The sequence below is a fragment of the Leptopilina boulardi genome, unplaced genomic scaffold, assembly GCF_019393585.1.
Source record: "Leptopilina boulardi isolate dan_hultmark-lab unplaced genomic scaffold, ZJU_Lbou_2.1 LbouV2_362, whole genome shotgun sequence".
Classification (NCBI taxonomy): Eukaryota; Metazoa; Arthropoda; class Insecta; order Hymenoptera; family Figitidae; genus Leptopilina; species Leptopilina boulardi.
In genome coordinates, this window is record NW_026137932.1 from 1,925,618 (window position 1) to 1,940,319 (window position 14,702).

Genomic DNA, 14,702 nt, shown 5'->3' on the forward strand with positions numbered 1-14,702 from the left:
TGGAAGTGGGGCGGTAATTGGAAAAAAAGAAGCTAAAATTAATATGAAAATGGGAATGAAAATTGGAAAAAGTGGAAATGGAAGTGGATGTGGAAATTAGAAAAGCGGAAATAGAAGTGGGAATGAAATTGGAAAAAGTGAAAATTGTAATGGAAGTGAAAATAGTAATTAGAAAAACTAAAAGTAGAAATGGAAATTTTTCAAATCCTCCAATGTGATTGCGACCCTCTTAAAGAAAAAAAAATATTCGTTTTATAAGTTGAGAAAATTTTCTAAGTTTCAGTAATTCGATTCACTATACTAAAAAAGTTTCATAGGTTAAATTCTCTCTCCAACTAAAGTATATATACAATGACAGAAGCCAAGTTTCATTCACGCTTAGGAAAGAACAGTTTTTCGCATATAAGATTCAAGAGAGAGCACTTGTATGCGATGAAAAAGAAATAAATTCGTAGCAATTGTGCGGTTTTAAATCGTGTATCGAATAATGCACCTGTGTATAACGTCAAGAGGTATACATATCACTATGGCTCTATAAATATGATTTATTGTGAATGCATTGCCAGCCTCTTTGTTAAAAATAAAGTACTCGAACGCCCAATATCTTTGTTTATGTGGGGGCGGCTGATGTTGATTGTTTGGAGCAACAAAAAGTCAAAGTGTAGGAAAATAATGCGTCGATTAAATACTTTAGCGCTGGTTGGATAACGAGGTTTTTAGATGATGTAAAAGGAACATTTGACAATGACAACGACTACGATGACGACAACGACAACGACAGTGCGGTCTCAATGTAATCTGCGAAAGTTAATTGAAGGTCCCCAAGGCAAGTAAATTCACCCCAGCGTGTGGGTCTCAAGTGTTCCCATTGGGAGTACAGACACACGAAACGATTGAGTCATTCAGCGGAATAAAAACACAACAAACCGCCTTCAAGTGCATGTATGTATTTGTATATATGTATGTAAGTCGTGAATATAAGCGTGCAATGTGACGTCACGAGCAGAAGGCATTCAAATTGAAGAGCGCTCGATGACTCTCGAAATTTCTATTGCCATTAATAACCAAAAAGGGGATGAGGGGAAAATGCGAATTAGATTTACGTAAATTTTTTCTTCAAACTACTCTTGCTTATATGCAAAATACACATTTATGGGAGAATTGTATGTGATTTGTTTTCTGTTAAATTAAGTTCATCTTCTAATGACTAATAAAGATTCAATTCATTTCTTAAGGAATAATGTTCTTATATGACACAAGAGATCACAAATTAATGCAGCAGATCTTGTAAATTTTAATGATCCAAATGATTCAACATATATTTGAAGAGTCCCATTTGGAAAGCTACCCCAAAAAAAGTCCAACGGATTTACAGAAATAATTTCCTTCAAAAATTCGTTTTAGTTTTGGAAACACAAAAATGATCCGAATTCTGCAGTAGGGAGATCTGTAGGAATTTTTTAATAATTTCCTTATGCCATAAGTGGAAGGATCACAGAAGATAATGCAGAAAATGCAGATTTTAATAAACCAAATGAATCAACACATTTAAAGAGCCCCACTTAAAAAGCTACCCCAAAAAAGTCCAACGGATTTACAGAATTTACAAAAATAATTTCTTTCGGAATTTTGTTTCAGTGTTGGAAATCCAATGCAAAGGATTCGAATTTCGTCAAAGGGGGATCCGTAGGAATTTCTATAATAATTTCCACCGAAAACGAAAGATCGATTTGGTCCAAACGTTTACGGTGCAAATACAACAAAAATTTAGAAATTGTTACACTTTGTCTAAAAACGTAAACGAACCATTGAGATTCTAAAAATTCCGACAAAATTTTACTAGAACTTGTGTAAATAATTTGTTCGCCAATGTTAAGAATTTCTACAATTAATTTGTAAACCGAAAACAATCCTTTGTACAGTAGAATGCAATACAATGTAATATTTAAAAGACTGATTTAGGAAGAGGACCACTAGGAAAGAAATAAGTTGATAGTTGCATTGTATTGAATACAGTATACTAATTAAATAATGTATCATTACTGTAAAGCAAAATGAAGTCCCACTTGCAGGACTTACTAAGGTGTTCACATTTCAAGGAAAACTGAATTTCCTGATTTTGCCAATTCTATTATTTCTTAGTCATAAATTGAAATTTACATCACTATAAGATACGTTCGCCTTTGAAACGAAGTAGTTGAAGATGTAATGTGTCGATGGGAAAAGAATACCGAAGGAATTTACCATACTACACTCCAAACCAAAATCAGACACCAATTATTTGTCATTATTTAAACAAGATCTGATTGGTAAATTTTTGTTCCTCATTCTCGAAGTCATAGGAATTATGGATTGTCAATAAGAATAAATATTCCCCTATGATGATTCAATAATTTTTTGTCATGATGATTTTGATTGGATCAAAAGGAACCATCTTCACCTGCTGATGGTAACTTCTAATCTGCAGAAAGAAATTGTTTTATCAAAATATCCTTACCGCATGTTGCGAACTATAATATAGTATCTTAAGTAATTTTAGCTTAAATTTTAATTTATTTTCTGCATATCTGAAGATTATTTCCTTCTCAAGATAAATAACTAGATCGAGAAAATGAAATCAGGAAAAAATATCCCTACTGAAATAAAAGAAAAAAAAAATAATCCAAAATCACATTGATTGTAAAAATGTGTGAATGGCATTTTTCTATCACATGTACAAAGAGTGTATATAGTATATTTGAAAGTGCAATTATTGAAGAAAAACCTAGGAGAGAGAGAGTTATTTTTTTCTGTTATTTGAAGAGGAGAAAAGGCAGTCAACGACTAACCAAAAATTGCAATCTCGTGTAAGAGAGGAAGCGCGAGGGTTGATACCAGGGGATGAAGTAGAGCGAATACTGGCATCTGTTTCTGTTTCCCGTTTTCTCATCCGCCTTATTGCTCTTACTGTTTCTCGTTCTCCTTTTGTTTTTAAAACTGCGAAACGAAAATTCTCTCCCATTCCACCAGAACTAGTTTCATATATTTATATATAATTCATAATTCCAAACTGTTAAGTATATTTATTTTTTTTAATTAACTGTTTTTAATAATAATTAAAATTTCTTAGGATTATTCTTCTCATCTGCTAAGATAATTTGTATATATCAAAAATTCTTGATTATTGGTGTCTTAACGTTAATTATAAAGATAACGGAACAGTATGCATGCGGATGTCAATATACCAATGGAACGCCTTTCTTCCTCCTGTAAACCCCTTTTGGATTTCTTTGTCTCGCAATACTCAACCCCCCCCCCCACCCCATTGCAATTTTCCCCTCACTCTTCATTGAACCATCCACCCAACTCTCACCCGCAAATATAATTACTGCCGTTTAAGCCGCTTCCATTGTATGAGGAACGCTTGACTTGTTCGACATCGCGTATATAGTACCTCCGCGTATATCCAGAATGGCGGCGACCAGACTTGTTCCGTATTGTTCCGCATTGTTCCCGGTTTGAAATCGATGCCCACCGTCGAGTCGAGTACTCTAGTGAGTGAGAGAGAGAGAAAGAGCCCCATTCGCACGTCGAATTCCCGCTTTATCATTCCCCACACAAAAACCACTGATGCGTCGTCTTTTAGTCAGGAAAATTCAATTCACAAATTTCTAAACCACGCAAAGAGCAAATATATATATATATATTTTTTTTATATTAATTTATTGAGTTTCCATGTGTGAAAATTTGTTAATAATATCCTCAACAGACGTTGAAGACATATTTGAAAAATGAGAATTCCAATAAGTGACATATGTTGAGAAAGGTGAAATTTTTCACAGTCATCAATATGGATAAGATTAATAGTCTGAGGAAACAAATATTTTTATAAATTAATCGGTAATTCTAAAATGGAAATATACGAAAGGTATTAATTTAATAACAACTTGGTATACTAAATTTTTGGTTCTATTTTGATACCTATAAAATTGGTACTTTTTAGATTTGAATTTTTGTATGGAAAAAATTGTATTTCTTTTAAACAATTCTCTATCTTATAAAACGATGTAAAACAAGATCACAAAAGACTTAATTTTAGCATAACTGCTATCATGATATACGTAAGCTGTGCTACCCTTTGGCGTTGCTTTGAGCGAGGCTCTCTATTAACTTGAATCAAATGATAATGAGGTTGTTCAACGTAGCATCCACATTGTCGATGGATGTCCAGAAGACCGTATACACACTATGCGCTACATCATGTGCGAATATGTACTGGGTGTTTCTGAAACAGATGAGAATCAATAATACGGAATTGTTTAACATTCATCCAGAAACAAAACAATTTGATTGATATGTGGATTTAATTCCAAAAGGGTAATAATACAAGGACTAAAATATATACTGAAGCTATTATTAGAAAACTACTATTGTTATTCTAAAGCTGTTATTAGAATTAGCTATAAAGATGTTACTAGTATTAGCTAGAAATTAGGCTCATAATCTGACAATAAAATAACTGATGCTGTAAGATCATAGAAAAGAGCAAAATGGATATATTTTTGACCTTCCCAACATTGTCTCCTGCTGAAAATTGGTACAAAAATTTAGGACAAGAGAAATAATTACAGTACTGAAAGATTCGCAACAGATTGACTTCCAGTAGGCAAATAGAATGATTAATTTAGAAGTTAACTGTAGATACAATTATGTAGAAGCCACCCTATAGATTCGAGACGAATACCTGACAATGTGGTAAAGGTAACGATAGTCACTATATACATATATAGTGCAAGAGAGAGAGAGCTAGGCAAAGCAGTGCACAGGGCGTCGGTAACGAGATGCAGGAAGTGCGGGTGGATGCTAAAGGGAGCAAATGTTGAGTTGAGCGCAGAGGAATGATGCAACGCAAGAAAGGGGTGGTCAGGGGGGTGAGGTGAGGTGAGGCGAAGGGAGTTGCTAAGGCCGAGGGTGCTGATATCCGCTTCAATGACTACTATGTAATCGTCGGCTAATTATCCGATAGATACCCCGGAGCATCAATGCAATGGCTAGCGTCAGCTATGGTTCACTCTCTCTCTCTCCATACCTTCCTGCATCAAATGAAGATCCACAAGCTGCAAAACAAACAGTGATAATGGAAAATAATAATTCAATTGTCCATACTTCTAATCCACTTCATCATAACGGTAACATAACTTCACAACTACTTCTATATTAGAGATTTTTGATGATTTACGAGTTTTACTTTTATTTACTTTTATTTACTTTTATTTTCCCTTTAAGGAAATTTTGAAGAAATAATTATAAATGGTAGTTTAGTAATTTCGGTACTAAATATCTTGGCAGGAATATTCCGCAAAAACAATTTCAAAATCTGTTTGCAGATTAGAAGTTACCATCAGCGGGGGAAGATGGTTCCTTTTGACACAATTAAAATCATCATGACAAAAAATTATTGGATCATCATAGGGGAATTTTTATTCCTATTGACAATCCATAATTCCGATGACTTCGAGAATGAGGAACAAAAATTTACCAATCAGATCTTGTTTAAATAATGACAAATAATTGGTGTCTGATTTTGATTTGGAGTGTAGTATGGTAAATTCCTTTGGTATTCTTTTCCCATCGACACATTACATCTTCAACTACTTCGTTTCAAAGGCGATCGTATCTTATAGTGATGTAAATTTCAATTTATGACTAAGAAATAATAGAATTGGAAAAATCAGGAAATTCAGTTTTCCTTGAAATGTGAACACCTTAGTAAGTCCTGCAAGTGGGACTTCATTTTGCTTTACAGTAATGATACATTATTTAATTAGTATACTGTATTCAATACAATGCAACTATCAACTTATTTCTTTCCTAGTGTTCCTCATCCTAATTCAGTCTTTTAAATATTACATTGTATTGCATTCTACTGTACAAAGGATTGTTTTCGATTTACAAATTAATTGTACGATTATTAACATTAGCGAACAAATTATTTACACAAGTTCTAGTAAAATTCTGTTGGAATTTTAAGAATCTCAATTGTTCGTTTACGTTTTTAGACAAAGTGTAACAATTTCTAAATTTTTGTTGTATTTGCACCGTAAACGTTTGGACCAAATCGATCTTTCGTTTTCGGTGGAAATTATTATAGAAATTCCTACGGATCCCCCTTTGACGAAATTCGAATTCTTTAACATTGAATTTCCAAAACTGAAACGAAATTCCGAAAGAAATTATTTTTGTAAATTCTGTAAATCCGTTGGACTTTTTTGGGGTGGCTTTCTAACTGGGGCTCTTTAAATGTGTTGATTCATTTAGTTCATTAAAATCTGCATTTTCTGCATTATCTTCTGTGATCCTTCCACTTATGTCATAAGGAAATTATTAAAAAAAATTCCTACCGATCTCCCTGCGGCGGAATTCGGATCATTTTTGGGTTCCCAAAACTAAAACGAATTTTTGAAGGAAATTATTTCTGTAAATCCATTGGATTTTTTAGGGTAGCTTTTCGAATGGTGCTTTTCAAACATGTTGAATAATTTGGATCATTAAAATTTACAACATCTTCTGCATTATCTCTCGACTTATGTCATAAGGAATTTATTACAGAAATTCCTACTGAGCCTCCTTCGGTGATATTCCAATAATTTCCATTCGATTTTTGCTGGAATCTAAAACACAAAATTTCCAGCGAAATCATTATTTCCCTAATTCTGACGAAATCTCCAGAGAAATTTTTCATGGAATCTTTTCAAATGCTTCTATTAACTTGATCAGTTCATTCGGTGTTGATTTATCTGGACCATTTAATATCTAAAATCTGCATTAACGTAGTAAGTGACCAGTGTGCAATTAAATAATCATTTCCAAAAAATGTTTTGTAATTAATTTATTTAAAATGAAAATTATTTAGATGATAATAAATGAAGTCTACAATCAGCAAAAACCAATGAAAACATCATTATCTCTACTCTCTCTCTCTTTCTTTCTCTCTTACGGAATGCCGCGGGTTTATTTACCTACTTCGACAATGTCGCTTTGAAGCGTGACAAATGCGCATACAAACGGCGTGTAAACTCACTGTGCGGCTCTATTACGATGGCCGAGATGATTCTTTGCTTTTGTTGAAAAGAGAATCGTGGCCACGTGGCTTTACGAGACGGAAAAATGTCTCTCGTTCCTTGTCTCGCGACCCCATAAGGGCGACGATCCAAAAATCGTCCAGGCGTAAGTATTCGCCACAAATACATATATAGACTTATATACATATATATATAGGCTTATATACATATATAGACTTACACACATGTATAGATTGTACATATATATATATATATATATATACAAGGGGATGTCTCGCCAACGAACGGCGACAACAAAACGCCCCTTTGCTCGGGGTTTTTTTGACGCAAGCGATCGCCGCAAGTCTCGATGACAAGAGCACACCCATGAACGCCTGCATGAAAATGTCACTCAGGCTCACGCGACCCGACGATCCTTTGGATCAAGATGCTATCTCCACCTTCAAAAAAGAGAGAATCAAAAAAACTCCCCGATGCACTTTCTACCGTTACCTAATTATTCTCTGACACTTGTGAGGGTCATGGATATAGTGAATTGTTTGCTATCGACAAAATATATCCCTCTGCAGATTAAGGAGAATCTCTTTTTTCGTTTGGAAAGTTTCAATTTTATTGGGTGTCAAGATTACATGAAAACACTTTTGGGAGGCTTTTGATTTCACATGTATTTACAGTGGAGTAAATTGTGTTCCGAAATGGAAGCGAATTAATTTCGAAACTAGAAATAAGTTTTCGTTTCTTAACAAACAGTTTGAAAGTGTATATTTGGGATAAATACTAGAAGACTTCTAGGTCATTTTAGGTTATTTTGAAAGGGTTTTTTGTTCCAGTAAAACTTTCACTAGGCGAAAATTAGAATATATTACTAGAATCTTCCCGTGATATTCAAAAGAAACCAAGGTCGGTAATTGTCGGTAACAGGAATCTACTATCCGAAACTCCACTTAAATATAAATTTCTATCAATTGAAATGTCAACAATTTTTCATGAACCCACATATCATTTACTTGACAAAAATATGTTGTTATTGTCATCATCGATCAACCACGATAAAATAAAATCATTGGGGGATATTTATATATATAAGTTACTGAAAAGTTGTGGAAAAAAAATAGGAGAGAAAAAAATAGTCAAACTTGTCGAGTGCATGTCACACATATATATAAAGGGACGTTGATATGATTGATGTCATTGAAGAAAAAGGGGGAAGCTTTGGAATCGATGACGGGGGTCTCGAAAACAAATTGGATCTGAGAACTGCTGAAAGAGGGAATTGAAAAAAGGAGAGAGAAAAGAGGCGCGCGCGCGATTTGTCTGAAGAATGGTTTCACGGGTGCGACGACAGATAGAATACGCGATATGGTATATGAAGGAGCTTTTTCAAGTCAAAAAATTCGTTTTCAAGACGCGTACCTACACACCCCGCGTGTTGCGTCTGCAAATTTAACAGCGAGAGGAGCTTTTTGTAGAGCGGAGAGAAAGTCCATTGGACGTATCCGCACATTTTTTATATAGTCACTATTCTGCTCTTGTTTGTGCTCACTTATATAACAACGTCACGCACATTCCGCACCCTCGTTTATTTCTTTTGTTGTCCCACCCCCACCCCTCAAGTTAGAAGCGTTTTTTCTCTGTCTCTCTCTCTCTCTCTAACTAAATCTTATCTGAATTTACAGATTTTCACTCTTTCCTTCACATATAAAAAACTTGTTCTCTTACGAATAGTAAAAATTTTGTTTTTTAAAAATATTTGACGAATTTTGAAAAATTTTTAATTTTTGCAAAACAAATTGTGTTCAAAAAATTTTTTTTTTATTATAATTAATTTATAAACAAATGAATTTTTGTTAGTTTAAATCTTTTCGAGATAATGGTAAACTTAGGGATTGAATTTTGTGAAAATTTGTGAATCCGGATTTTGTGAACTTGAGGATTAAAAATGTTAAATCAGTTTTAAAAAATTCAAAATGACGGATCCAATATGGCGGAGGATTTTTAAAGAAATTGAACTAATTTTCTTGAAACTGGTTTCTAAGAGGGTTTTTATGATCGCTGATTACGAATCGAATGTCAGGTTTTCAAAATTCAAAATGGCGGCTACAATATAACGGACTTATTTTTAAAAAATCAGTAAATTTGCTTTAAACTTATATATATGTTATTCGGGGGTTTTCGGGGTCGCTGATTACGAATCCGTTGATTACTAGTTGATTTTCAAAATCAGTGATTACGAATTTATTCTCACATTCGTAATCATAGCGACTCTGAAAATTCACCGTTAAAATATTTTAAGAGAATTTGATTAATTTAAGAAAAAAAATTCCTAAATATTGGAATAAAAATTTTTGGTTTTATAAAATCTGAATTCATATTCGTAATCAACAATGTGATTCGATTATTTTTTTTTTTTAACTTTTTGATTGTTAAATTATTATCTATATGTATATATATTCAAATTAGAGTTAGTAATTTTTAAAAATTTTTTTTTGTGAAAGAAACTGAACGTTGATGTTAATGATGTGAAAATTTCTTTAACTATATGTATATATACCAAAGTGATTCAGTGAAGTGAATTATTCACAAATGTATAACAATGTCTTTGCTAATCGAAAAACTTTTACCAAGTCGCGGAAACTTCATTAATTATAGCATCTTCAACGAATTTCCTCCTTGCATGGCTTTCTGCGCTTTATAGCGCGCAGTAAGTCATATACACACATACACAAGAGAAATGCGGCATTATAATTCAAAATACATATACAAACATTTCTCTAGCTTTCGTTCCAGTAAATTAACAACGAATAATTAAATTTTCCACAGATGAAATTTCAACAAACCAAATTCAACAGCTTTTATATAACTATTTATAAAAAAAAAAAATAAAAAAAATATAACGCTCAAAGCAAAATAATATATTATTGATAAAAAAGAATTAAATTTTTTTTTTTTTTGATAAAATAAATCACAAATAATATAAGAAGTTTGAATTTTTTTAAATATTGAATTAAAAATTTATTGCGATAGAAAAAAATTTCTGGTGAAATTAAATAGAGACTAAAATTTATTTATTTCATTTTATTACATAAGACGTAGACATTATAATTATCCAGGGAATAATTCTCTGATATATTATTTATATATTATACTTTTTTTTTTTTATAATTCTAATAAACATGAACAATAATAAATATAATGTTTACAAGAAACGTAGGAAATCTGCGTCTAATGAGGCTGCGTCGTTTAAAATAGCGCAATTCTAATATATAAATGTATAATATGGCATCACCCGATACAAGCATTTTTTAATAATTCTCGACATATTATTTTTTTTCTTTTTTTTTCCATTATATTTTCACCCACTATTTCTGCATTTTGTTTTTTTTTTTTTTTGTTTTTTTGTTTTGATTTCTCTTGATATTGACCAGTGATATTGTTTTCTTTTTTTTTTTTAAACTCCATCTTTCGTAGGGCTGCGATATGAGAGAAACGATTTTTTTTCCCCTCCCGATAATTGGCATTGCCAATCAATTTTTATGCACAACTTTTCATCAGGATTTGAATGAAAATTTCAATGCACCTCGAAATATCACAATTATCGAAAACGTAATCGCTCTCTTTTTCTCTTTCTCTCTCTCTCTCTTTTTAGTTTCGCCGTCTACTTTTTAAACCATTCTTTCTTTCTTTCATTCTCTTTCATTCTTTCTATGCTCTCTTTACAATAATAATACGAGACTTATTTCTCTCTTTTTTTTTATTAATCTCTTTCTTTATCTTTTTCCTTTACATATTGAATATTTATGGAATTATCAATATTATTTTTTTATATTCGATATGAGATATCGAAAATTTTACAATTCAATCATTTTTTTTCCACTTTTTCTATACCTTGTATGTTTTTTTTTTTTTTTTTTTTTATCGAAAATATCGATTTCTTACTATGATGCTCAATAAACAATGTATCGATATTTCTTATCGATTTTTTTTTTATACATTTCGATAATGAAATATTGCAAATTTTTATTTTGCATCCCTTATTTCTTTTCTTTGCATTTTTGAAAATATCGCAAAATATCGAAATAACGGATTTCATCGAATTATTTTAATGCCCCGACATTTCGATATGACGTAAATCGATATTTTTCTTTCGATATATTCAATAATTATATTCTCTCTTTTTCTTACAATCTCGAATAAAAAGTGGAATATCAAAAATTAATATCGCTTTTAATTTTAAGTTTAAAAATCAATAGTTTTTAACGATTTATCGATTATTTATATCGATTTATCAATTATTTATATCGATTTATCGATATCTTTTATCAATAATTCATATCGATTATTTCCATCGATATATCGATGTTTTGTATCAATAATTAATATCGATTACTTGTAACGATAGATCGATATATCGATTATTTTTAACTATATATCGATTTATCGGTAAATGGTATCAATAATTAATATCGATTACTTATATCGATAGATCGATATCTTTTATTACTAGTTAATATCGATATATCGATTCTTTTTATCGATATATCGATCTAGTATCAATAATTCATATCGATTACAGGTATCGATACATCGATATCTTGTTTTACTACTAATATGGATGTAGTTATATCGATATATCGAATCTTATTAACGATATATCGATTTTTATATCGAATTATCGATACTTTGTAACGATATATCGAATATTTATATCGATTTATCAATAATTTGTAACGATATATCGATTATTTATATCGATAGATCGATATTTGCTATTAATAGTTAATATCGATATGGTTACATCGATATATCGATACTTTATTTCGATATAGTAAAAAAAAATATCTAAACTTTAAATATCGAAAAATTTTACATTATTTGAGAATAATTGAAATGAAATTCAAAAGTAATTTCTGTTTTCTTAAAGAAATAAATAAGCAAAATTAAAAAAATTTTCTTCTTTTTTATTCTTGCTGCTAAAAATTGATCAATATTCCACTTTTTATTCATTTCGATATTCATATTTTTTTTATTTATTTTTTTTTTTTTGATAAATATTAATAATTACAAACGCCATGATTCGACGCTTTAATTTACAAACATGTTCCAGCTATTTACACTGTGCTTTTTCTTTCTTTTGCTCACTTCTGCTTTTGAAATATGCATACACGTGCCATCTACAATATTGCATGAACGTGCGATATTATTCGACGTTCATTTTTTTTTCTTTTTTTGCTCACCCTATACGCAAACCACACGACGCCATAGTTTACAAGCGAGAATAATTTTTTTTTTTTTTTTGCATTACAGGCCTACTATAGCAAAACACAAGAAGTTAAAAAAGCTTTTGTTACATTTTTTTTTTTTTTTTAAAGAAAAAAAAAGTACATCACTTTGTTTTAGATTTCTTTTTTTTTTACGTTAAAAAATCGAGTCTATCAAACTTTTTTTTTCTCTCTATCGCAGAGCAAAATTTATCTAGACAAGCTTTTTTAAATTCTCATTGGAATTGCAAAATATTTAGCTTTTTTAGGTGAAAATATCCATGAAATGGAATTTTTTTTTCAATATTAATTTTTTATGGGTGTAAAATGTGTTTATTTAAATTAGCTAATATTTTTGAAAAATAGGAAGTGAAAGTAATTTCTTCTTATTATTTTTTTTTTTGCTCTCTGATGAAAAAAAAAAACTAAATATTTAGTGATTCCAATTACAATGTTAATTGTTATTTTTATGAAAAAAAATTTTTTTAATAAACATATTTGAACAAATTTTTATTATATAATAATTGAGTAAAAAATTTTAAAGTCAAATTATTAACTATCTTTTTAAATTGCGGGAAATTTTTTTTTTTTTTTTTTGTAAATTGCATATTCCCTGAAATTTTTTCAATATTATGACGATGGTTCTACAAAAGTGATGATGAGATAGCGAAAAATTATATCGCATTTCAGCTGTCGATACAAAAATATCATGAATAAGAATTTTTAGAAAAAAAAAGTAGAATTGAGTACGTTTAACATAATAAATTGAATATTTAATATCGATATGTCCCAAAGAATATCAATAAATCACTATAAATTACTACGTATATAATTAGGAACTTCGATAACTATAACTAGAAATATCGAAATATAACTAGAAATATCGATATCACTAGAAACTTCGATATTACTAGGAACATCGATGTCACTAGAAATATCGAAATATAACTAGAAATATCGATATCACTAGGAACTTCGATATTACTAGGAACATCGATGTCTCTAGAAATATCGATATATCCCTAGAAATATCGATATTACTTGGAATATATCAATATATCACTAGAAATATCGAATTCTCTATGAATATCGAAATACGAATAGCGATATATCGCTAGAAAAATCGAAATATAACTAGAAATATCGAAATTATTAAGAATATCGATATATCATTAAAATATCGAAATTTCTAGGAATATTTAATTAAGAATATAGAAATATCACTAGGAATATCGAACTAAGAATATCGATGTCACTAGAAATATGGAAGTATTAATATCGATATGTCACTAGGAATATTGATATATCGATACAGATATAAATATATTATAATTTTTAATATCGATTTATTAATAAAATAAAGAAATATCAACGATATAATTTTTCATAATCTCATCACAGATTGTAAAAGTTGTCCTTAAATAATTTATTATTATTATAATTATTAATATTATTATTATTCTATAATGCGTACGTTAAAATGGGTAGGAAAATTGTTGAAGTGAGAGAGAAAAGTTTTTCTTTTCTTTTTTTTTTTTTTGTAAAGAAAAAAAGTTTAGTAATTATATAAGTCCCTCTTGCACTTGTTTGCGTGCGAAGAGGGAAGAAAAATTGCACCCTTGTAAATCAGTCCGTAGAATTAGTTCGTTGGAGTCGTCGGATTACCTCAGACTTAAAATCCATCGCATTCTTTTTTATTTATTTATTTATATTATATATAGTAAACCTTAAGGAAAAAATCGGAACTTTAATGTCCAAAATTCACTTTGAAAGACCATGAAATATGCAACATTGTTTTTTTTTTCACTCTTTATTCATCTCTCTCTCAAATATAACTGAAGTTGCGCATTGCAAAAGTGATTTTTTTCAATTTTATTATTATTATTATTATTATTATTATTATTATTATTAAATTGTCATTTTAATTAAAAAAAAATGTTTTGTTTAAAAATAGTAAATTAAAGGTTTTTTTTATCAGTTATAATGAAAAATTTTACAATTTGTGTTTTTTTTTAAAGTCTTAAGAAAGAATAATACATAACCTACAAAAATGTTTTCTTTTTATGCGCAAACTCAGTGGATCATAAATAATTTGTAAGAGAGATATAATAAAAACCTTTTTTAAAAACATTATATTATTGTTTAATTATTCATTTTGCACTATTCTCGCATTTTACTATTATATACAAATTGGAAATTTTTTTTTTCAGATTATCCAATTTGCTATACAAGCGGAAAATTCAAATAATCAATAAATTATTATTTTCTTTATACATAAAGTACAGAATAAAAAAAAATATATCACAACCTGAGATAATATTTAAAATATATATATTATATGATTGCAAATCATGGTCTTTCATATTGTCACGATTGAAAATCG